This window comes from Coenobita brevimanus, chromosome 63 (assembly GCF_032717465.1).
Source record: "Coenobita brevimanus isolate Jiangsu-jjx chromosome 63, ASM3271746v2, whole genome shotgun sequence".
NCBI classification, from domain to species: Eukaryota; Metazoa; Arthropoda; class Malacostraca; order Decapoda; family Coenobitidae; genus Coenobita; species Coenobita brevimanus.
In genome coordinates, this window is record NC_137016.1 from 23530595 (window position 1) to 23557767 (window position 27173).

The 27173-nt window shown below is 44.5% G+C and overlaps 3 pseudogenes; 2 read left to right on the top strand and 1 right to left on the bottom strand.

Annotated features, from left to right (window-relative positions):
- LOC145404396 (cholecystokinin receptor type A-like) overlaps window positions 1-27173 on the bottom strand; it is an 85155-nt pseudogene that overhangs the window by 26820 nt on the left and 31162 nt on the right.
- Window positions 6829-7321, top strand: LOC145404314 (uncharacterized; annotated as a pseudogene).
- LOC145404313 (uncharacterized) lies at window positions 19942-25340 on the top strand (annotated as a pseudogene).

The following is a 27173-nucleotide window of genomic DNA, read 5'->3' on the forward strand; positions in this document are numbered from 1 at the left end:
ACCTTCTCCATGAAGGGAAGGAGAGAAAACAGGAAGTGGAGGAGGAAGAGCTGAAAACTTTGTAGGTCTTGCAGTCTCCCGGAGCTTGGCGGTGGGTGTTGTAAAAAAGAGAATGGGAATGTAGAGTATTGCGTACCCCTTCGAGGACGACAACTCACTCCGACGCTGGATAAAACCGTCGGAAGGTTACTAGGTTAACATTAAAAGATGGTAAAACAAAGAGAGAGAGAGAGAGTTTAGCATATGTAAAAATGAAAATTACAGAGTAAACCAAATGGGAAGGGAATATGTCAGGACAATGAAAAGGATGGGAGGAAATGAAAAGAAGCTACTGATGAGGAGAAAGGACAAGTACGAGAGTACGAGATGTAAGGAAAAAGTGTGATGGTGCAGGGGAAAGAGAAGGGTACAAATTGGCTCTGGGTGGCAATTACAGAGGGTGTCGTCCCAGGCTGTCTGTCACCCAGGCACGGAACACCACTCGCATTACATCACACTCTGACACGCAGCTTCTTGCCGGCATCTTACCTGCATCTTCTTCCAGACATCTTCTTACTTGCATCTTCTTACTGGCATCTTCTTACCGGCACCTTCTTTCCGGCATCTTCTTCCATACAACTTACAGGCAACTTTTTACCGGCATCTTATTTGGGGATCATTCCAGCAACTTCTTATCGGCATCTTCTTTCCATGACCCTCTTTAAGGCAACTTTCTCCAGACTCCTTTCCCAGACTCTCTTACAACACTTTCTCCTCTTCCAGCTTCTCCCACCTCCATCTTCCACCATTCTCTCCTCTGACTCACTCGTGCAATATCCTCTTTCCCTTCCCAAAACAATTTCTAATTGTACACCCCTCAAAGTCCCCCTTTTTTCTGGCACTCACATCCAGGCTCTTCACTTCCAACCCTCTCCTCTAAAACCCCTTCAATTACTCAGTCTTTTAGCAATCTTCCAGGAACTTATCTTGCACCAGTCGCCTTTATGTCCTTTTCAGGTTCATAGAATTCTTCCAGCTTTCTTCTCACGACACATTCCAGCACTCCCTTCTTGGGCGTTTTCTCAAAATATCCTCTCCAGTATTCCAGTATAAATGTCTTTTGATCTAAGAACACTTTTTTACGTTTGTCTCTCATAAAAACACCTGATAGAGCTTTCCCTCTCCCTCACTACCTCACTTCTCTCTCTCTCTCTCTCTCTCTCTCTCTCTCTCTCTCTCTCTCTCTCTCTCTCACCTCAACATCTAGCCCTGCTGCATTTCTCCCTTCCCCTTCCTCATCCTCTCCCTCGCTCACCTTATTTCGCTATACACACATTCCCATGTACAGCAACATCTCTATTCATATCTGCAGGGAGTTTACGTCGGTCGGAACTATTTACTTTTCCCAGTAAACAATACTACTGCCATTGGTGGATGTGGAATTTTCCTCCCTCCCAGGTTCCTCTCCGTTTCATTTTTACATACATCACAAAATACAAGTTTTATGAAGATAATGTTTTTTACTGTACTGTCCATTATTTTCTGTCACATCTCCACGTGTTCCTCTCACAAGTCTCTTCCAGGAGTCTCTTTCATAGCATTTTCTTAAAGGATCCTCTTCCTTGGTACTGTTCCAGGTCCCTCCACCTCACAGTACCCTCTTCCAGGTTCTCTCTTGCAACACTTTCCCTTCAAACAACAGTCACTTACATTACCGTTTCTTCCAAATCTTTTACTTAAAATGCTTTTTACTTTTAAACACGGCATCAGTTTCCTGCACCCTTTTATAAATTTATTTTTTATATAGTGCTTGCTTTATGGCCACATTTCTTAACATCCTCTTGCAGCGTTTCCCAGCACCCTTCTAGGTGTCGCTATCACAACACTAATTTCTGGTGATTTTTCTTCAGCATTTTTCCTCCAGGTGCCTCTCTTACAAGTACCTCGTGCATGACCCCGCCCCACAGTACAGTTCCTGGTCCGTAATTCACATGTCTTTTCTTGGTTGTCTTTTACACCAAGTTTCACAATAGTTTTCAAGGCTTTCCCTCTTCCAGTCCACCGTCTCCCACAGAACCGTCTTTTAGGTTCACTTCGTACAATATCCTCTTATCCTTAACAAAACAGTCTTCTTGCATATTTTCCCACATCGTCCCGGACAAAACCTGATCCCTTTCGGCTGAGTTGGTTGTTAGATTTTGTTTTATTAAATGATTGAATTTACTAACAACCAAGGAGACTCATTCTTGCCTCATTACTAAGGTCCATATAATTTCCTGCAACCACAACTTAGTATATAAGTTGTGGGACTGGCTCAGTTCCATCAGGTAAGGACATATCAGGTCCCTTCTATGTATAACTTTCATATGTGTAAATGTCTTTGTTGGCCCTTCCCTTACATCCATCCCTTTCAGCGTTGTTCCCTCAGTACCCTCCAGCATTCTGTTCCTGATTTTCTTTGAGATTACATTCCAGTATATTTTTTCTACACATTCTCTCAGGTAACATTTCTGCAAACCCATCTTCGAGATCACATTGCAGTACCCTCCTCCTGCATATTCTTCCAGGTTACGTTTTTGCAAACCCATCTTACACACTACTGTACTTAACTCCCTGGTTCCCTCTCGTAACAATATCTTCCAATGACGTCATCAAGCCATCCGTCTCCAGGTTCCTCTTCCACCACACTCTTCCAAACTTCCCTTTCTCAACAAGCTCAGACAAGTCCCTCTCTGCCAGAGTAATATTCCAGTTAAAATTCATCTAACACTAACTTCCTCGTAAAGCAGCCCAATTTATTTCCTTTATATCTTCCCATTATGGTATCTATTTTATTCGTCTCCCTTTTACTTTTATCTTGTACTGTATATGCTTTCAGAATTCCCCCCCCCCCTTTTATATTTATATACTTTCAAACAGGCTATGCTCTATGTCGCCATCTTCCGGAACATTCACAACAGTGCTGTCATCACTCTCCCGGGATGACTTTATTTTTTTTACTTATCATTAATAGCAACGCCCTCATCTCTGGTTTATATGTCTCTCCAAATAACTTTATCACTCTCTGTGCCCTCAGTACTGTCTTCCAGTCTATCTATTGCTTACTTCTATACTCTGTCCACGTTTCTTTGGCCTAATACTGTCACCTTTCCATCATGAGGCTGTAACAAGAAGTACTATATTGTACTGTGCTTCCAACGGAGGTGCCATGGAAGGGATGTACAGCCGTAGTTTTATTTTCCCTAACAGTTACTTGAAGTTTTCTGCAAAGGAAGAAGCCAAACTGTGGTGGGCAGACTACAATGTAGTACACTCCTCTTGCCACACCTTCCAAACTATCGTAACAAACGCCTTTAGTAGCCTTTCCTTTGTATCTTTATATTTTATCATCCATCATTACGACTCAACCGGCGTCATTCAGGTCTCTTATAGTGCACCTTTACTTCCTCTCTCTCTCTCTCTCTCTCTCTCTCTCTCTCTCTCTCTCTCTTTTTACCGGGCTCTTCCTGTTTTCTAAGTACGTTTCTCCCCTTCAGCTTTTGAATCTAAAACTCTCTTCCAGCGTCCCCATCCTTTCCAGCTCTTCCAGATATATATATATATTCATCTGGTCTTGCATTTGTCGTCTCACTTAATATTTTTACTGTTGCCTTCAAGTATTGATTTTATTTCTTAGCTATCGTTTAATTTCCTCAAGTTTTTCGTACCCACTTTCATTCTATTTTCTCCTGATCCAGACTTCGACAGCAAATTTTTCTTTCTCACACAAATGTTTCCAGTTATCTCCCAAGACTCTCCTCTTGGCAGGATCGTCTAACCTTTTCTCAGACCACCTGCATAATTTTCTGCCTCCTTGAAAGTTCTCTTCTCGTTTTCAGATCCAGTGGTATCCCTCGCGGCTCCAACCTCCTCCAGTACTCTTCTGCTCCCTCGTCCTTCATTCTTATCCTCTGCACCTTCAAGATGGATTTTACTGCGAAAAGAACCGTAACCCATTCACTACCATAACGTCTATAAGGTCTAGATCCTGTTCTTGCAATCTCCAGATTTTTTTTTTTTTTTTTTTTTTAAGACTGACAAAACCTTTAACTGTTTCTGGTACGGTGTCGCCTGTTTTTATTTTATTCTGGCTTTCTCCAGACAAGTTAATGATAAACAGACAAGACCCACAACTTCTTCAGTACTGGTATACATTTTGTACCTAATACTTATGCTTTCCAGGCAAAATTATATAATTCGGAGGGAGTTTTCGAAAAAGGAAGGATTTTATTTACCATCTATTTCCCTCTGACAACGATGAGGGTTGTCCGAGGCTAAATAAAATCGTCAGGTGGAAAACGGAATAAAGCAACGATGTAATGAAGTAATAAAGATATAAAGGAATAAAGTCATAAATATGGTAACAAAGTAATAAAGAAATAAAGGACTAAAGTAATAAAGAAATATAGTAAAATGTAATAAAGAAATTTTAAGGAATAAAATAATAAAGAAATAAAGGAATAAAGTAGTAAAGGAATGGCGTCGTTGTACTGAATGTTAACCCTATAAATAACAACATAAATCAACACTAGCTTATTCTTCTAACCACGGGATCATTAATTCAGCTTAGGAGTGGTCTATCGTCATCTAGGCGTTAAAATTATTAGAAACTTAGAACTTCCTCCCTCACTCCCCTAGGCTATGTCCTTCCTACAAATTCTAAGCTGCTGGCATTACTACTATCCCATTAAGCCGTTCCAGCCGCTACCCAAGATCCGCCACAAAATCTTTCATGGTATCAGTGCGGCTCGTGATGCATTACTGCGGCTCATTCCAAGACCAATTAAAGTAACCTCGTGAAACTGAATTCAGTTTAAGAGTAGCTGAGATAAAAGTAAGATGTGATGGTAAAAAAAAAATAAATAAATAAACGAAAAGCGAGAGAAATTAAAATTATGAACAAGAGTCTCTCTCTCTCTCTCTCTCTCTCTCTCTCTCTCTCTCTCACACACACACACACACACACACACACACACATACACAGTCAAGCAGTGTAGCATTCCAGACAACAGGACCACAGCTCCCGAGCATTTTCCATTGTTGATCTATTTCTGCTCCACTAATACTGAATTTGAGCCAGCGCATTCTCTTAAACAATATTACGTCCTCCCACACTAAATCTACATATACACCATACAGTATATACTATAGCCAAGCAAAAAAAAAGTAAAAATATCATACTCTAATAGAGGTCCGTGCAAGCCATACTGGAATCCATATCAGGCTACCGCAGTTCAAAATATTAGTCTCGTTACTACGATGACGTATTATTCACTTTACTCAGGCTGTCACCAGTCAGTTTAATTCAGCCTGGAAGCGCAACCTAATATGAATAAAATCGCTCGGAGACAGCAAGACTGAAATTATGTATTCAGGCTGAAGATGTCAAAGGGGAAGGTGACAGGCCTTCGTCCCGGGTGGCAATACAATATCAATATAAAGAGGAAAACAACTCACTGCCTTGGATTATCCTTGGCAGGACATGATTATTATCCCCATCAGAGGCTCCTTCCCAGACACGACCAAATATCCTGGACCGTTGTCTGACTCACTCAGCAATTCACTGGTGCTGGGAAGGCACGCTTTCACTCCCCGACACCCGTGTAAGTGGCCTGCTCTGCAGCCTGCCAATACAAACGCTCCTCATTTCACTCCCTGGCACCGATATAAGTGGCCTGCTCTGCAGCCTGCCAATACAAACGCTCCTCATTTCACTCCCTGGCACCGATATAAGTGGCCGGCCCTGCGCCTGCCCGTACAAACGCTCCTCATTTCACTCCCTGGGACCGATATAAGTGGCAGGCTCTGCTGCCTGCCTGTACAAACGCTTCTCATTTCACTCCCTGTACCCTGAAAGGACGATGGAAGACTGCAGGAGAAGGACAGCTTCAATCTGGAGGCCACTCTGTTCACATTTCACATAACCCCTGGGTGTCAGCTACTACTGGAGCTGCCCATTCTCTACGATGTTGTATTTGCTATTCTCGTTGTCTCCAGACAAGTATCTCACTCTTGGAATTATTTCCCTCAAACTGTGTGGATTAGATATATCCCTCATTAAGTACTTTAATATCAGCAGGATCTCCTAAGCTGAACAAAAACCATCTAACAACAAGAAGAAGCACTTTGAGAGTACTACACCCGTGCTAACCAACTGGTTTGGGGGCAGAAAATTCGGCATTACCAAGTGACCTTGAATGGTAACAATGTCTGTTCCTTTATGTTACCATTTTATTCTTATTTATTCTTACTTTGTTCATAATTAGGAAATAAAATGTCATGCATGCTACTATGTAGAATTTGATTTCATTTTAATAACATTGTTTATTTGCATAATTCTTCCATGTCTTCTGTTTTACTGCAGTAATTCTGACTATATGTTTACATGTCCAATAAATGCTAGACAACTTAGAGGACTTTTTGTTGTTCATTATAACTGGTGACCCAGGAGTGACCTGCCTACACCATTGTGCCTGCTGACAATGTAGACAGGAACAGACCCCAATAGTGAATGCCATTGCGGTAAGGCTGTTGCTCTTCTATTCCAAGGAGCCCATCTCCTGGTTCCCACGGGCACCGTTGCGGTAAAGCTGTCGCCCTTCTTTTCCAGGAGCCTATCTTCTGGTTCCTGCGGGCGAAGGTTCAGTTCCATCAGTGGAAAGACACCGACCACCACACCAAGGCAGACTACATGCTGGATGCCATTCCAGGAGACCTGTTTCCCCACATCTCGGCATGGCTGGATGAAAAGGACAATGATGTCAAATATGAGGATCTCAAGAATTACCTCCTGCAAGAATTTACACTGTCAGCAACTGGGCCCAACTTCTTCTCAGTATGCCACAACTACCCCTGGGGGACATTACAGCACATGAGGCATGGAATGAGATGCAAGCTCTTGCTAGACTGCCTGAAATAGACCCTACAACCAAGCAACCACTCCTTGTAGACCCACTTCGTGAGCTATGGCTGTGATGTCTTCCCCCTTCTGTGAGGGCTGCCCTACATGATGCTGACGAAAGCCCCATGGATGCCCTCATAAAGAAGGTAGATGAGCTCATCAATGCTGCCAAGGCTTCCTGTATCTCTGACACCATCTGCTTTGCCCCATCCGAGGAGATTCCCAAACACCAACACCACTAAAACCTTCACACACGTCAGGCTACCCATCAACCAGATCTGTAACCGCAAACCTGGAACTCGCGGTCAATTCCTGCCTTTCGGACTGTGCTACTATCACAACAAGTTTGGAGCAACTGCACGCAGTTCCATACCTGGATGCCAGTGGCCAAGAAACGTGTAACTGGGCTGCTGCTAACTGCATCAGTGGCCTCTCAATACCCCAAACTTCCGAACACTCACGCATTCAGTACACCGTGATCAGGATTCTACATAAGAGATACCTTATCTGGCTACAAGTTCCTGATTGACACAGGTGCCTTCTGTTCCTTATTTCCTGCTACAGTGAAGGATAGGAACCACCACAGGAAGCCACCAACCAACATCAAACTCGTTGCTGCCAATGGAACCAACATTCCAACCTACGGTACTCGAACCTTCATCATCAAAGCAGCCGGAGACAGCTTTTCCTGGGAGTTCATCATCGCTGACGTCAAGATGCCTCTCCTCCTGGGTCATCACGGCTTACTTGTTCATGTCGCCAACTGTAGACTGCTGGATGTAGTCACCTTCTGGACGGCACCTCTTGGTTCTCACCAACACTACACCGGAGTTTGCTCCGTGAGAACTGATGGCCCCTGAAACATCCTCTACCAAGAGTTCCCTAATATTTTCTGACCAGAGCTACGTCAGCAGCCTGATGAGCCTGCCAAACATGGCATTTTTCATTACATCAAGACAATAGGTCCTCCTGTGCAACCCAAATTCAGATGCATATCTCCTGAGAAACTTGAGGCAGCTAAACTAGCATTCGCTGACATGGAACGTATGGGTCTCTGCCAGAAAGCATCGAGCTCATGGACATCACCTCTCCATCTTGTTAAAAAACTTGATGGAACCTGGCGACCTTGCGGTGACTACAGACGCCTTAACCTCGTCACTGAACCTGACTGCTACCCTCTACCTAACATAGCAGACCTCACCTCCAACCTATATGGGACCAAGATTTTTTCAAAGCTTGACCTCCTGAAAGGGTATTTCCGAGTCCCCGTACACCCCGAAGATGTACCCAAGACAATGATCATCACACCAATTCGGGACCTATACCTTCAACTATTCCACCGTTGGTCTCTGGAATTCAGGTGCCACTTTTCAATGCCTAATGGATGGTATCCTAGGTAACCTCCCCTACTGTGCCTGCTATGTGGATGAGATCCAAGTTTTCTCCAAGAACACCAGAGAGCATCTTCAGCACCTTCAGATAGTGCTATGAACACTTAGGGATAATGGTCTAGTTGCGCGTCTCGACAAATGCCTGTTTGGTGCCACGTTTGTGGAGTTCCTTGGACATAAAATATCACCAGCTGCTGTCTACCCCTGCTCAAGCAAGATGGAAGCAGTGGCAAACTTCCCGTCCCCCACCACCATCAAGGGCCTCCAAGAATTCATCGGCATGGTAAACTATTACCACCGTTTCCTCCCAAGGATTGCTCATACCATGGAACCTCTCTACAATGCTCTTGCTGGGAAACAGAAGAAACTGCAATGGAGACCGAAGCAGAAGAAAGCCTTTGAGGATACGAAGACCGCTCTCGCATCAGCTACAACACTTTCATTCCCATGCCCTAGCGTTCCACTCACCCTCACCACGGATGAGCCAGTCGCTGTAGAGGCTCTTCTTGAGAAAACAGTTAATGGTACACCCCATCCACTGGGATTCTTCAGCAGAAGACTATGGCAAGCGGAAACCAAATACAGTAATCTCTCCACTATCTGATGTAATACAACCAAAGGCATGTACGGAAAGTGGGTCCGTCCGGATAGTGGGCCCCTGCCTCCTGGACTGGTACTTATGGACGCTAACCCAGCCTAACTTTGGAAGCCACCTAAATAACTCTCTACCAGACATGCATAGCACCTATTTAAGACCCTATTAATGCCAATAATGGAAAGGAACCAGAGAATAAGGAATTAGAAGTGAGTATGGAAAATATTTAGCAGTGCACAGGGTACTTACAGCACATCTGTGGCCTCCTCCTCTGAGGCTCTGGCAGTGGTGAAAATGCTCTTGAAGTACGTACAGTAATCCAGTGTTGTGCTACACTGAATTCTTTCCATTGTGAATTATAATTGTTTAACACTGCACATTCTGTTCAAAATTTCCCCATGCCAGTTTCAACTTCCACTTTGCACTCCACACTTAATCCTTTGCACTCCAAATTCTAATTTCTTAACACTGTAAATTCCCATGTGGTCTGGTGGTGAGGTATTGCAGTTTATTTACTCACAAAAACGAGCACATGCGGCATCCATTGCAACGAACTTCTACTCACAATGGTGGTTAGGCAGTAACTGGTGAGAGGTGAGGAAGGAAGGGGTGAAGGGATAAACACAACTCTTCAGTGCCATGCACCAATTTAAAATTATAGGTGGGAAAAAATTTGGACTTGAGGGGTATTTTTTTCTTTTTTTTGGCCATTTTTGGGTTCCGAAGGTCCAGGCCCACAATGTCCGGTAAGTGGGGAATCCAGATAGTGGGCGTCCGGATGGTATAGGGATTACTGTACAGCACCTTTGACTGTGAACTGCTTGCTGTCTACCTAGCAGTTCGCCTCTTGAAATACCTTCTGGAGGGCACACCATTCACCATTAATACAGATCATTGCCCGCTAGTACACGCTTTTTCCAAGCCTAGTGATGCATGCTCTGCCAACCAACAACGACATCTCTCCAGCATCACTGAGTTCGGATGCACCATTGAGTATATGCCAGGGGAAATGAACCCGGTAGCCAATGCCCTCTCGAGGGTGGAGATCAATGCCGTCCACCTTGGAATCAACTATGATGACATAATTACAGCTCAAGAGGAAGACCCCGAGACTACTGCCTACCGTACTGCCATCACCAATCTACATAGGAAGGACATCTCTTTTGGCGACAGCGGCTGTACCATCCTCTGTGATGTCAGCATGGGCCGCCCTTGTCCTCTCATCCCAAAGCCCTTTCACTGAAAATTTTTTGACCTCATCCACAGTTTGTCGCACCCATCAAGATGCTTGACTGCAAAGCTAATGAAGCAAAGATATGTCTGGCATGGCATGAATAAGGACGACAGCCAGTGGGTTCAATGCTGCTTTGCCTGCCAGACCAGCAAGACAGGATGGCACACGGAGTCAAGGACAGGAGAGTTTCCCCAACCTAAGTGCCGTTTTGGACACCTGCATGTAATCAGATGGCACCCAGTACCTCTTCACCACTACTCAGCACTCCACATGCTGGCCTGAAACTATCCCTATGAGGCAAGCCAAGGCCCAAGATTGTGCAGAGGCTCTCCTGCACATTTGGATCAGCCACTTTGGTGTTCCAGATGATACCTTTGACCGGGGCCCTGCCTTCATATCCCAGCTATGGACTGAGCTAATGGGAACAAACATCCATCACATTACTGCTCTCAACCTGGCTGCCAATGGTATGGTTGAATGAACCCATCGCACCCTGAAGGCTGCGCTGATGGCACAATGTGTTGGATCTGAGTGGAGGGCTCAGCTCCCTGGGTACTACTTGGCATGCGAACATCAAAAGAGGGACTTAACGTTTCCTCTGCTGAAATGGTGTTTGGAGAGACCCTTGCTGTCTCTGGCGAATTTTTTTCCGCCACCCACACTCCCTTAGATGATGCCTACCTCGCCAGACTACGTCACATCATTGGCAGACACATGCCTTACACTCAGACATACAAGGATTTGCCTCCTCAACACCTTCCCAAGTTGCACCACTCCTGTAAGTATGTCTTTGTAAGGAACAATGCCCACAAATCACCCCTCACCAGCCCTTACCAGGGGCCGTATGCGGTCTTAGAATGCAACACCAAGGCATACCGACTCAGCATGGCCGGGCGCAGTGACTGTGTCTCGATTGACTGCTTAATACCCTCATACTTCGACGACAACGATAACCCTGCTCAGCCCTCCTCATCTACTGAACTCGTGCCTCCTCTCACCTTGTCTCGATCTGGACGCCCCATACACCTACCCTGCAGGCTCAACCTCTAACAAGCCAAGGTCCTCTTAACAGGGGAGCCTTTATAACAATGTCTGTTCCTTTATTTTACTATTTTATTTATTCCTACTTTGTACATAATTAGGAATTAAAAAACCGTCAAGCACGCTACTAGGAAGACTTTGATTTCTTTTAATAACATTGTTTATTTGCATAATTCTTCCTTGTCTTCTGTTTTACTGCAGTGATTCTGAATATATCTTTACATATCCAAAAAAATACCAGACAACTCAAAATATTTACAGAATTTTTGCCAAAGAATCTTATTGTCAAATTACCCTAGTGGACCCAGCTCGTGAATTCCACATTATACAGTCATGGATAATTGGTGAAATCTTATGTACACCGTATTCACCAGATTTCTACATCTTTTCCACGTGGAAACACTTTAGAAGATCTCGGGAAACACTTGAGAAGATCTCGTGTACAACTGGATGAAGAATTCATGTGAATTCTCTCAGAATAGTATGAGATATATGTGGTGGTAGAAATCACATGAAATAGATTAGTTCCGACTGTGATTTTGCAACATTAGAGCAGTGTGAGTTTATGCCTTTTTTTGGTATATATGAAAGTAGTTATGTTTTTTTTTTTTATGCGAGGAAGAAGGAACCAAAGGCCATGAGCCCGCAGTAACAGTTCCCTCCAAGAGAAAAACAAAATACAACACAGAGCCAAATTCAAGATCCGATCATTTTGAGATGCCTGGACACACTGCGTTTGAAAGACTGGAGATCTTAGGCAGCAGGAAATACAGACAGAGGGAGACAGTTCCAGAGCTGACCTGTTGCATAAATGAAAGACTGGGAGTAACGGTTAACTCTTGCATTAGAGAGTTGGACAGAAAAGGGATGAGAGTTTGCTGCCAGACGGGTGCTACGCGCCCGTCGTAGAGGTGGAGGAATGCAAGCAGACAGTTCAGAGGAGCAGTGACCATTAAAGTAGCGATAGAAAAGAGATAAAGATGCAACAGTGCGGCGAAGAGACAGAGGTTGAAGGGAGTCAGTAAGAGGAGGAGAGTTAATGAGACGAAAAGCCTTTGACTCCACCCTATTGAGAAGAGCTGTATGTGGGGAGCCTCCCCACACATGAGAGTTGTACTCCACACAGGGGCGGATAAAACCCCTGTATAGAGTCAACAATTGTGCAGGGGTAAAGAAAGAGCAGAGTCGGCTTAGCACACCCAATCTCTTGGAAGCAGATTTTACAAGAGATGTAATATGATCTTTCCAAGATAAGTCCCGAGTAAATGAAACCCCAAGCATGTTCAAGGATGATGCACGATTAAGCTGAATATTATTAAACATTAGTGGGTATACCTGTGGAAGATTTTGTCGGGTTGATAGGTGTAGGAACTGAGTCTTAGATGCATTAAAAACAACCATATTATTTTTACCCCAGTCAGAGATACGAGCCAAGTCAGACATTAGGTGTGCCATAGCCTCATCCCTTGTTTGTTGAAGTAACTGTTGAGATGGGCGTTGCGGGAACCGAATGGAAAGGTGAAGGGTGGAGTCATCAGGGTATGAGTGGATAGGGTTAGATGTACAGCTTAGAAGATCATTGATGAATAAAAGGAAGAGAGTTGGTGATAGGACAGAGCCTTGAGGAACACCACTGTTGATAGATCTAGGAGAAGAACGATGGCCGTCTACAACAGCGGCTATAGAACGACCAGAAAGGAAGCTGGCGATGAAGGCACAGATAGAAGGATAGAAACCGTAGGAGGGCAGTTTGAAAATTAAAGATTTATGCCAGACTCGATCGAAAGCCTTTGAGATGTCAAGTGCAATGGCAAAGCTTTCGCCAAAGTCCCAAAAGGAGGATGACCAGGAGTCTGAAAGGTAGGTGAGAAGATCGCCAGTGGAGCGTCCCTGACGGAATCCGTACTGACGATCGGAAAGAAGGTTGTGATAGGAAAGATGCCTTAAAATTTTTCTATTAAGAATTGACTCGAAAACTTTTGAAATACTGGACGTTAAAGCAATTGGACGATAGTTGAAGGGTTGGGAGTGGTCACCCTTCTTTGGGACTGGCTGAATGAGAGCAACCTTCCAGCAAGAAGAAAAGGTACAAGTTGACAGACAAAGGCGAAAGAGTTTGCCTAGGCAGGGTGTAAGCACAGAAGCACAGTTCTTGAGAACAACAGGAGGGACCCCATCAGGCCCATATGCCTTGTTAGTACTGAGGCCAGTGATGGGAGAAAATACATCAACTGAAGAAATTTTAATGTCAGCCATGAGGAAGTCAGAGGGGGGAAGAGATGGAGGAACAGCACCGGAATCGTCTAAGGTGGAATAGGAGGAGAAAGTCTGTGCGAAGAGATCTGCTTTATCAGTAGAAGAAATAGCTACAGAACCATCAGAGTAGAAAAGAGGAGGGAAGGATGATGAGGTAAAGTTGTTAGAAAGATTTTTGGCAAGGTGCCAGAAGGAGCGGGAAGAATTCGAGTTGGAGAGTTGAGAGCATTTAGTATGGATGAAATTATTTTTAGTAGAGCAAAGAACAGACTTAGCACGATTCTGGGCAGAAATGTAAAGATGATGTGATTCAGGGGTGGGTTGGCTCCAGTACCTTTTGTAGGCCCTCTCCTTGTTGCAGACAGCATTAGAACAAGCGTGATTAAACCAAGGCTTTCTTGCGTTAGTCAAAGGATATGAGAAAGGAATGTATGCTTCCATGCCCGAGAGAATAACCTCCGTAATGCGCAAGGCACACTCAGATGGCTCCCGGCCATGGAAGCAATAATCATTCCAGGGAAAATCAAAGAAGTACTGCCTGAGGGCCTCCCAGTCCGCGGCTCCAAAATGCCATAGACGACGTTTCCCTGGAGGGTCCACAGGCCGTACCGGAGTGATAGGACAGGTTAAGGTAATAAGGTTGTGATTGGAGGAGCCCAACGGAGAGAAAAGATTAACAGAGTAAGCAGAAGGATTAGTTGTGAGGATGAGGTCAAGTATGTTGGAGCTCTCTCCAAGGCAATCAGGGATACGGGTAGGGTGCTGTACAAGCTGCTCTAGGTCATTAAGGATAGAAAAGATGTAGGCTTGTTCACCAGGTGGATCCATGAAAAGAGAGGAGAGCCAAAGGTGGTGGTGAACATTGAAATCTCCTACAATGGAGATTTCAGAGAAAGGAGAAATGGATAGAATGTGTTCCATCGTAGAAGTAAGATAGTCGAAGAATTTTTGATAGTAGAATTAGGGGATAAGTAAACAGCACAGATATATTTAGTCAGAGAATGACAGGAAAGCCGAAGCCAGAGTGTAGAGAATTCAGAAGAATCGAGTTCAGGAACACGAGAGCAAGATAAGTCGTTGCGTATATATACACAACAGCCACCTTTGGCTTTGAAATGAGTATAGAGAAAGTAGGAGGATACAGAAAAGGGTTTGCTGTCAGTTGCCTCAGACAGCTGAGTCTCAGTTAGAAAAAGAAGGTGAGGTTTAGAAGAGGAGAGGTGGTGCTCAACAGAGCGAAAGTTAGAGGAAAGGCCGTGAATGTTGCAGAAATGAAGAAGAAGAGAGTCAGACAGTGGTTCCAAGCACCTCGAGTCATCACCGGGAGAGGGGCGGATGGTGGGGGCATTTATGGTCCCCCCCCCCGGGGACTCCGAGGCTTGGTAAAGAGACGCCATTTTGAGTTAAATTTTGAATAGGAAGTGTAGTGTGTACTGTGCATGTAGTTTGGTGTAGATAGTTAGAGAAATTTGTACTGGAGAGCATGCTGGCCTACTCTCTGTGTAACTGAGTCACTGAAAAAGTTCAGCAAAGGGGGATGGTCAGGAACTAGTCCTGAGGGCTGATGAAACGGAAGCTCCAGCACTCCCTGTCATCAGCTTTCCATCCACCTCAGGAGTACTGCCCTGCTCGACTGGTGCTACAGTCTACTCCTGGCTATTAGCACTTTATAATATTTATTGATTGGAAATTAAGATACATAGATACATACACACACATATATATATATATATATATATATATATATATATATATATATATATATATATGTATATACAGTGGGCTCGTACAGTGCGTGTCACCACAGTGCGCGATTCGCCTTGTGCATGAGTGACTAAAAATCATAACCAAAAACCCTTTAATGCACGAGTTTACCGAGGCAGAGGCAAGGAGTGGCTCAAAAATGCCATTTTCTACTAGTGCGCGTCTACCCCTCACGTATCGTCATGTTGATGTGCAGAAATTCCTGGGCATTCTACTGCGCAGCTTGGGATACAAGGGAGAGGGCGTGCCACAACAGTCCCGGCTCGTGCACTGTGCGGATCCGCTCTCTACAGCTAACCTGTCGTGTACAACGTGTGGTGTTTTTTGTGCTGCCTGTATTTTGCTGCACCATGGCTCCAACCCCAAGAGTAAAGAAACTTCTGACGCATGCCACCAAGTTAAAGATAATTAAGATGAAGGAGGAGGGTCAAGGAAACACGGCTATCGGGAGAACCCTGGGACTGGCTGAATCTACAGTGAGAACTGTGTGGAAGAACCGTGAAGCCATAAAGGCTGTAGTGAAGACGTACGGTGCCTCTGACCTAGACGGCCATTCGCGGGTAGGAAATCGTGCTATGATATTAATGGAGCGCTATCTTGCCACCTTCATAATGCGGAAAGAAAAGGAAGGTGTTCCACTCAATGGAAGATTTATTCGGAACCAAGCCCAGCTCTTTTACAAGGCTGCATCTCTAAGGTTAAAAGTGGAAAAACCGTTCAGGGCATCGGTTGGATGGCTGGACTGTTTTCTCAAGCGTAAGGAACTCTGTTACGTGAAATTGTCTGGTGAACGTGCCTCTGCCGATGAGCTGGCCGCGAGAGACTATCCTGCAATATTTAAAACGATTATTGAAGAGGGACAGTACGCGAAGAACCAGATCTACAACATCGATGAAACGTCCTTATATTACAAGGCCATGCCAAAATCAACTTACATTGCTAAAAGACAGAAACAAGCCCCTGGTCACAAGCTCCAGAAGTGTAAGATGACGGTAATGTTCGCTGTAAACCTGTCTGGGAGCCACAAGATGAGGCCAGCTGTACACACAGCTTCACATCCAAGGTGCTACAAAAACCTCACGAACATGGATGCAAGTGGCGTGTATTGGTATAACTCCGTAAATGGTTGGATGACCGGGAACATTATGGCAGACTGGTTAACGAGGCAGTGTGTCCCTGATGCGAGAGCCAAGTGTCGGGAACTGGGCATTCCATTTAAGATGCTCCTTGTGCTTGATAATGCACCAAGTCATCCTCCATACCTGGAAGATCTTCACAAGGATTGTCGTGTTGTGATTCTGCCGCCCCGCACAACGTCACTAATGCAGCCACTCGATCAAGAACTAATCGCCACAGTGAAGCATTTCTACTATAAGGAAGTGTACGACTACCTAAGCAGGAAGACCGACACACAAGAGGAGCTTCATGTCCTACAAGAAGATCACGACACAGACCTTGATGAGGCATCTGCTCCCGTTCCATCTCCACCAGCACCTCTATCCTGACCTACCACAGATGGCATGACTGTTGAGGCATTTTGGCGTAACTTTACTGTGAAGGACGCAGTTGAATTTCTCCTTCAAGCCTGGCACCAGATTACACCTGCAACGATGAACCATGCATGGCGAATGCTCGTGCCTCACCTGTGCATCACCCAGGAGATGGCCATTCAACCACTGGCCGATGCTGAGGCAACAACATTGACAGCAGCACAAGCTGTACCAGGTTTCGAGGATGTTACATTGGCGGACATACAAGAAGTGCACACTGCTACTGAGGAACAGCCTTCCGAGGAAGTGTTGCAACGGATAGACAAGGCTGACGCAGAGCCCGACGCCAGACAGAGTCATGTTGAGCAGCCTAGTGTGATGGAAGGCAAGACTGAGCTGTGTATGGCAAACATCAGCAAGATCCTTGCTGCCGTGGATAAGCTTAAGGAAGAGGTGAAGGCACAGGAAGTGAGCAACCTAAGAACGGAGGAACTTCTTGTTGGTATCGATAAACTCTTCCATTTCTACACAGACAGGCACAGGGAAGAAATAAACAGGAGAAGACAGACGCTCATAACAAGCTACACACAGCGGGCTCAAGTTGGTGAAATAGCGGAACCATCGACATCGTCTGCTCCTGATCCTGTTGAGGATGAAGAGGATGCAATGTCAGAAGTGTCAGCATTGGACTTTGAAGGGTTTATGGCCGAAGTGAGAAACTTGGATGCTCCTGGGGAAAGTGATCAAGAGGAGTCTGCGGAGGGAAGTGTTGGTGCGGTGGGAGGTGCGGTGGGGAGTGCGGCGCTGTAAGTGTTGCCGCGCCTCGGGACCTCTGTTATTTAAGGTCATCAGGCCTGTTGTCTACTGTCGTTAAGGTGACTACCCATATTTTTGTTATTGTAGCTATAGCTTTAGTACAATGTCTGAAACATATGACCTTTATTATGTCTCTAAGGGCCAAAAAATGTCCAGGTATGAGGGGGTACCGCCCATATGTAATTATTCCCATAAAATTATGTATTCCTAGTATGCGAATTCCCAAAGCGCAAGCTCGTGCACCACCCAATCTCTCGCGCACTATGGGAGCATAATGTATATATATATATATGACGATATTCCTAACATTGTCATTTCTATTGCTCTTTGAGAATATCCTTGAAGGACAGAACACATCATCTTTGGTGAGAGAGCAGACTGAATTAGTAAAAAACATTAAAGAAGTACTAAAAGGACAGATGTAGAGTTGGGCAGGTCATGCTGCTGCTGATGACGATATATATATCATCATCAGCCATTTAGTGTCCTGAACAAAGGCCTCCCCAAACCTTCTCCATGAAGGGAAGGAGAGAAAACAGGAAGTGGAGGAGGAAGAGCTGAAAACTTTGTAGGTCTTGCAGTCTCCCGGAGCTTGGCGGTGGGTGTTGTAAAAAAGAGAATGGGAATGTAGAGTATTGCGTACCCCTTCGAGGACGACAACTCACTCCGACGCTGGATAAAACCGTCGGAAGGTTACTAGGTTAACATTAAAAGATGGTAAAACAAAGAGAGAGAGAGAGAGTTTAGCATATGTAAAAATGAAAATTACAGAGTAAACCAAATGGGAAGGGAATATGTCAGGACAATGAAAAGGATGGGAGGAAATGAAAAGAAGCTACTGATGAGGAGAAAGGACAAGTACGAGAGTACGAGATGTAAGGAAAAAGTGTGATGGTGCAGGGGAAAGAGAAGGGTACAAATTGGCTCTGGGTGGCAATTACAGAGGGTGTCGTCCCAGGCTGTCTGTCACCCAGGCACGGAACACCACTCGCATTACATCACACTCTGACACGCAGCTTCTTGCCGGCATCTTACCTGCATCTTCTTCCAGACATCTTCTTACTTGCATCTTCTTACTGGCATCTTCTTACCGGCACCTTCTTTCCGGCATCTTCTTCCATACAACTTACAGGCAACTTTTTACCGGCATCTTATTTGGGGATCATTCCAGCAACTTCTTATCGGCATCTTCTTTCCATGACCCTCTTTAAGGCAACTTTCTCCAGACTCCTTTCCCAGACTCTCTTACAACACTTTCTCCTCTTCCAGCTTCTCCCACCTCCATCTTCCACCATTCTCTCCTCTGACTCACTCGTGCAATATCCTCTTTCCCTTCCCAAAACAATTTCTAATTGTACACCCCTCAAAGTCCCCCTTTTTTTCTGGCACTCACATCCAGGCTCTTCACTTCCAACCCTCTCCTCTAAAACCCCTTTAATTACTCAGTCTTTTAGCAATCTTCCAGGAACTTATCTTGCACCAGTCGCCTTTATGTCCTTTTCAGGTTCATAGAATTCTTCCAGCTTTCTTCTCACGACACATTCCAGCACTCCCTTCTTGGGCGTTTTCTCAAAATATCCTCTCCAGTATTCCAGTATAAATGTCTTTTGATCTAAGAACACTTTTTTACGTTTGTCTCTCATAAAAACACCTGATAGAGCTTTCCCTCTCCCTCACTACCTCACTTCTCTCTCTCTCTCTCTCTCTCTCTCTCTCTCTCTCTCTCTCTCTCTCTCTCACCTCAACATCTAGCCCTGCTGCATTTCTCCCTTCCCCTTCCTCATCCTCTCCCTCGCTCACCTTATTTCGCTATACACACATTCCCATGTACAGCAACATCTCTATTCATATCTGCAGGGAGTTTACGTCGGTCGGAACTATTTACTTTTCCCAGTAAACAATACTACTGCCATTGGTGGATGTGGAATTTTCCTCCCTCCCAGGTTCCTCTCCGTTTCATTTTTACATACATCACAAAATACAAGTTTTATGAAGATAATGTTTTTTACTGTACTGTCCATTATTTTCTGTCACATCTCCACGTGTTCCTCTCACAAGTCTCTTCCAGGAGTCTCTTTCATAGCATTTTCTTAAAGGATCCTCTTCCTTGGTACTGTTCCAGGTCCCTCCACCTCACAGTACCCTCTTCCAGGTTCTCTCTTGCAACACTTTCCCTTCAAACAACAGTCACTTACATTACCGTTTCTTCCAAATCTTTTACTTAAAATGCTTTTTACTTTTAAACACGGCATCAGTTTCCTGCACCCTTTTATAAATTCGTTTTTTATATAGTGCTTGCTTTATGGCCACATTTCTTAACATCCTCTTGCAGCGTTTCCCAGCACCCTTCTAGGTGTCGCTATCACAACACTAATTTCTGGTGATTTTTCTTCAGCATTTTTCCTCCAGGTGCCTCTCTTACAAGTACCTCGTGCATGACCCCGCCCCACAGTACAGTTCCTGGTCCGTAATTCACATGTCTTTTCTTGGTTGTCTTTTACACCAAGTTTCACAATAGTTTTCAAGGCTTTCCCTCTTCCAGTCCACCGTCTCCCACAGAACCGTCTTTTAGGTTCACTTCGTACAATATCCTCTTATCCTTAACAAAACAGTCTTCTTGCATATTTTCCCACATCGTCCCGGACAAAACCTGATCCCTTTCGGCTGAGTTGGTTGTTAGATTTTGTTTTATTAAATGATTGAATTTACTAACAACCAAGGAGACTCATTCTTGCCTCATTACTAAGGTCCATATAATTTCCTGCAACCACAACTTAGTATATAAGTTGTGGGACTGGCTCAGTTCCATCAGGTAAGGACATATCAGGTCCCTTCTATGTATAACTTTCATATGTGTAAATGTCTTTGTTGGCCCTTCCCTTACATCCATCCCTTTCAGCGTTGTTCCCTCAGTACCCTCCAGCATTCTGTTCCTGATTTTCTTTGAGATTACATTCCAGTATATTTTTTCTACACATTCTCTCAGGTAACATTTCTGCAAACCCATCTTCGAGATCACATTGCAGTACCCTCCTCCTGCATATTCTTCCAGGTTACGTTTTTGCAAACCCATCTTACACACTACTGTACTTAACTCCCTGGTTCCCTCTCGTAACAATATCTTCCAATGACGTCATCAAGCCATCCGTCTCCAGGTTCCTCTTCCACCACACTCTTCCAAACTTCCCTTTCACAACAAGCTCAGACAAGTCCCTCTCTGCCAGAGTAATATTCCAGTTAAAATTCATCTAACACTAACTTCCTCGTAAAGCAGCCCAATTTATTTCCTTTACATCTTCCCATTATGGTATCTATTTTATTCGTCTCCCTTTTACTTTTATCTTGTACTGTATATGCTTTCAGAATTCCCCCTCCCCCACTTTTATATTTATATACTTTCAAACAGGCTATGCTCTATGTCGCCATCTTCCGGAACATTCACAACAGTGCTGTCATCACTCTCCCGGGATGACTTTTTTTTTTTTTTACTTATCATTAATAACAACGCCCTCATCTCTGGTTTATATGTCTCTCCAAATAACTTTATCACTCTCCGTGCCCTCAGTACTGTCTTCCAGTCTATCTATTGCTTACTTCTATACTCTGTCCACGTTTCTTTGGCCTAATACTGTCACCTTTCCATCATGAGGCTGTAACAAGAAGTACTATATTGTACTGTGCTTCCAACGGAGGTGCCATGGAAGGGATGTACAGCCGTAGTTTTATTTTCCCTAACAGTTACTTGAAGTTTTCTGCAAAGGAAGAAGCCAAACTGTGGTGGGCAGACTACAATGTAGTACACTCCTCTTGCCACACCTTCCAAACTATCGTAACAAACGCCTTTAGTAGCCTTTCCTTTGTATCTTTATATTTTATCATCCATCATTACGACTCAACCGGCGTCATTCAGGTCTCTTATAGTGCACCTTTACTTCCTCTCTCTCTCTCTCTCTCTCTCTCTCTCTCTCTCTCTCTCTCTCTCTCTCTTTTTACCGGGCTCTTCCTGTTTTCTAAGTACGTTTCTCCCCTTCAGCTTTTGAATCTAAAACTCTCTTCCAGCGTCCCCATCCTTTCCAGCTCTTCCAGATATATATATATTCATCTGGTCTTGCATTTGTCGTCTCACTTAATATTTTTACTGTTGCCTTCAAGTATTGATTTTATTTTTTAGCTATCGTTTAATTTCCTCAAGTTTTTCGTACCCACTTTCATTCTATTTTCTCCTGATCCAGACTTCGACAGCAAATTTTTCTTTCTCACACAAATGTTTCCAGTTATCTCCCAAGACTCTCCTCTTGGCAGGATCGTCTAACCTTTTCTCAGACCACCTGCATAATTTTCTGCCTCCTTGAAAGTTCTCTTCTCGTTTTCAGATCCAGTGGTATCCCTCGCGGCTCCAACCTCCTCCAGTACTCTTCTGCTCCCTCGTCCTTCATTCTTATCCTCTGCACCTTCAAGATGGATTTTACTGCGAAAAGAACCGTAACCCATTCACTACCATAACGTCTATAAGGTCTAGATCCTGTTCTTGCAATCTCCAGATTTTTTTTTTTTTTTTTTTTAAGACTGACAAAACCTTTAACTGTTTCTGGTACGGTGTCGCCTGTTTTTATTTTATTCTGGCTTTCTCCAGACAAGTTAATGATAAACAGACAAGACCCACAACTTCTTCAGTACTGGTATACATTTTGTACCTAATACTTATGCTTTCCAGGCAAAATTATATAATTCGGAGGGAGTTTTCGAAAAAGGAAGGATTTTATTTACCATCTATTACCCACTGACAACGATGAGGGTTGTCCGAGGCTAAATAAAATCGTCAGGTGGAAAACGGAATAAAGCAACGATGTAATGAAGTAATAAAGATATAAAGGAATAAAGTCATAAATATGGTAACAAAGTAATAAAGAAATAAAGGACTAAAGTAATAAAGAAATATAGTAAAATGTAATAAAGAAATTTTAAGAAATAAAATAATAAAGAAATAAAGGAATAAAGTAGTAAAGGAATGGCGTCGTTGTACTGAATGTTAACCCTATAAATAACAACATAAATCAACAGTAGCTTATTCTTCTAACCACGGGATCATTAATTCAGCTTAGGAATGGTCTGTCGTCATCTAGGCGTTAAAATTATTAGAAACTTAGAACTTCCTCCCTCACCCCCCCTTGGCTATGTCCTTCCTACAAATTCTAAGCTGCTGGCATTACTACTATCCCATTAAGCAGTTCCAGCCGCTACCCAAGATCCGCCACAAAATCTTTCATGGTATCAGTGCGGCTCGTGATGCATTACTGCTGCTCATTCCAAGACCAATTAAAGTAACCTCGTGAAACTGAATACAGTTTAAGAGTAGCTGAGATAAAAGTAAGATGTGATGGTAAAACAAAACAAAAAATAAACGAAAAGCGAGAGAGAAATTAAAATTATGAACAGGAGTCTCTCTCTCTCTCTCTCTCTCTCTCTCTCTCTCTCTCTCTCACACACACACACACACACACACACACACACACACACACACATACACAGTCAAGCTGCGTAGCATTCCAGACAACAGGACCACAGCTCCCGAGCATTTTCCATTGTTGATCTATTTCTGCTCCACTGATACTGAATTTGAGCCAGCACATTCTCTTAAACAATATTACGTCCTCCCACACTAAATCTACATATACACCATACAGTATATATTATAGCCAAGCAAAAAAAAGTAAAAATATCATACTCTCATACAGGTCCGTGCAAGCCATACTGGAATCCATAGCAGGCTACCGCAGTTCAAAATATTAGTCTCGTTACTACGATGACTTTACTCAGGCTGTCACCAGTCAGTTTAATTCAGCCTGGAAGCGCAACCTAATATGAATAAAATCGCTCAGAGACAGCAAGACTGAAATTATGTATTCAGGCTGAAGGTGTCAAATGGGAGGTGACAGGCCTGCGACCCGGGTGGCAATACAATATCAATATAAAGAGGAAAACAACTCACTGTCTTAGAGTATCCTTGGCAGGACATGATTATTATCCCCATCAGAGGCTCCTTCCCAGACACGACCAAATATCCTGGACCGTTGTCTGACTCACTCAGCAATTCACTGGTGCTGGGAAGGCACGCCTTCACTCCCCGGCACCCGTGTAAGTGGCCTGCTCTGCAGCCTGCCAATACAAACGCTCCTCATTTCACTCTCTGGCACCGATATAAGTGGCCGGCTCTGCGCCTGCCCGTACAAACGCTCCTCATTTCACTCTCTGGCACCGATATAAGTGGCCGGCTCTGCGCCTGCCCGTACAAACGCTCCTCATTTCACTCCCTGGGACCGATATAAGTGGCAGGCTCTGCTGCCTGCCTGTACAAACGCTTCTCATTTCACACCCTGTACCCTGAAAGGACGATGGTAAACTGCAGGAGAAGGGCAGCTTCAGTCTGTAGGCCACTCTGTTCACATTTCACGTAACCCCTGGGTGTCAGCTACTACTGGAGCTGCCCATTCTCTACGATGTTGTATTTACTATTCTCGTTGTCTCCAGACGAGTATCTCACTCTTGGAATTATTTCCCTCAAACTGAGTGGATTAGATATATCCCTCATTAAGTACATTAATATCAGCAGGATCTCCTAAGCTGAACAAAAACCATCTAACAACAAGAAGAAGCACTTTGAGAGTACTACACCCGTGCTAACCAACTGGTTTGGGGGCAGAAAATTCGGCATTACCGAGTGACCGTGAATGGTAACAATGTCTGTTCCTTTATGTTACCATTTTATTCTTCTTTATTCTTACTTTGTTCATAATTAGGAAATAAAATGTCATGCATGCTATTATGTAGAATTTGATTTCAGTTTAATAACATTGTTTATATGCATAATTCTTCCATGTCTTCTGTTTTACTGCAGTAATTCTGAGTATATGTTTACATGTCCAATAAATGCTAGACAACTTAGAGGATTTTTTTGTTGTTCATTATAACTGGTGATCCATGAGTGACCTGCCTACACCGTTATGCCTGCTGTCAATGTAGACAGGAACAGACCCCAATAGTGAATGCCGTTGTGGTAAGGCTGTTGCTCTTCTCTTCCAAGAAGCCCATCTCCTGGTTCCCACGGGCACCGTTGCGGTAAAGCTGTCGCCCTTCTTTTCCAGGAGCCTATCTTCTGGTTCCTGCGGGCGGAGGTTCAGTTCCATCAGTGGAAAGTCACCGACCCCCACACCAAGGGAGACTACGTGCTGGATGCCATTCCAGGAGACCTGTTTCCCCACGTCTCGGCATGGCTGGAAGAAAAGGACAATGATGTCAAATATCAGGATCTCAAGAATTACCTCCTGCAAGAATTTACAGTGTCAGCAACTGGGCCCAACTTCTTCTCAGTATGCCACAACTACCCCTGGGGGACATTACAGCACATGAGGCATGGAATGAGATGCAGCTCTTGCTAGACTGCCTGAAACAGACCCTACAACCAAGCAACCACTCCTTGTAGACCCACTTCGTAAGCTATGGCTGTGATGTCTTCCCCCTTCTGTGAGGGCTGCCCTACATGATGCTGACGAAAGCCCCATGGATGCCCTCATAAAGAAGGTAGATGAGCTTATCAATGCTGCCAAGGCTTCCTGTATCTCTGACACCATCTGCTTTGCCCCATCCGAGGAGCTTCCCAAACACCAACACCACTAAAACCTTCACACACGTCAGGCTACCCGTCAACCAGATCTGCAACCGCACACCTGGAACTCGCGGTCAATTCCTGCCTTTCGGACTGTGCTACTATCACAACAAGTTTGGAGCGACTGCACGCAGTTCCATACCTGGATGCCAGTGGCCAAAAAACGTGTAACTGGGCTGCTGCTAACTGCATCAGTGGCCTCTCAATACCCCAACCTTCCGAACACTCACGCATTCAGTACACCGTGATCAGGATTCTACATAAGAGATACCTTATCTGGCTACAAGTTCCTGATTGACACAGGTGCCTTCTGTTCCTTATTTCCTGCTACAGTGAAGGATAGGAACCACCACAGGAAGCCACCAACCAACATCAAACTCGTTGCTGCCAATGGAACCAACATTCCAACCTACGGTACTCGAACCTTCATCATCAAAGCACCCAGAGACAGCTTTTCCTGGGAGTTCATCATCGCTGACGTCAAGATGCCTCTCCTCCTGGGTCATCACTGCTTACTTGTTCATGTCGCCAACTGTAGACTGCTGGATGTAGTCACCTTCTGGACGGCACCTCTTGGTTCTCACCAACACTACACCGGAGTTTGCTCCGTGAGAACTGATGGCCCCTGAAACATCCTCTACCAAGAGTTCCCTAATATTTTCTGACCAGAGCTACGTCAGCAGCCTGATGAGCCTGCCAAACATGGCATTTTTCATTACATCAAGACAATAGGTCCTCCTGTGCAACCCAAATTCAGATGCATATCTCCTGAGAAACTTGAGGCAGCTAAACTAGCATTTGCTGACATGGAACGTATGGGTCTCTGCCAGAAAGCATCGAGTTCATGGGCATCACCTCTCCATCTTGTTAAAAAACCTGATGGAACCTGGTGACCTTGCGTTGACTACAGACGCCTTAACCTCGTCACTGAACCTGACTGCTACCCTCTACCTAACATAGCAGACCTCACCTCCAACATATATGGGACCAAGATTTTTTCAAAGCTTGACCTCCTGAAAGGGTATTTCCGAGTCCCCGTACACCCCGAAGATGTACCCAAGACAATGATCGTCACACCAATTCGGGACCTATACCTTCAACTATTCCACCGTTGGTCTCTGGAATTCAGGTGCCACTTTTCAATGCCTAATGGATGGTATCCTAGGTAACCTCCCCTACTGTGCCTGCTATGTGGATGAGATCCTAGTTTTCTCCAAGAACACCAGAGAGCATCTTCAGCACCTTCAGATAGTGCTATGAACACTTAGGGATAATGGTCTAGTTGCGCGTCTCGACAAATGCCTGTTTGGTGCCACGTTTGTGGAGTTCCTTGGACATAAAATATCACCAGCTGCTGTCTACCCCTGCTCAAGCAAGATGGAAGCAGTGGCAAACTTCCCGTCCCCCACCACCATCAAGGGCCTCCAAGAATTCATCGGCATGGTAAACTATTACCACCGTTTCCTCCCAAGGATTGCTCATACCATGGAACCTCTCTACAATGCTCTTGCTGGGAAACAGAAGAAACTGCAATGGAGACCGAAGCAGAAGAAAGCCTTTGAGGATACGAAGACCGCTCTCGCATCAGCTACAACACTTTCATTCCCATGCCCTAGCGTTCCACTCACCCTCACCACGGATGAGCCAGTCACTGTAGAGACTCTTCTTGAGAAAACAGTTAATGGTACACCCCATCCACTGGGATTCTTCAGCAGAAGACTATGGCAAGCGGAAACCAAATACAGTAATCTCTCCACTATCTGATGTAATACAACCAAAGGCATGTACGGAAAGTGGGTCCGTCCGGATAGTGGGCCCCTGCCTCCTGGACTGGTACTTATGGACGCTAACCCAGCCTAACTTTGGAAGCCACCTAAATAACTCTCTACCAGACATGCATAGCACCTATTTAAGACCCTATTAATGCCAATAATGGAAAGGAACCAGAGAATAAGGAATTAGAAGTGAGTATGGAAAATATTTAGCAGTGCACAGGGTACTTAC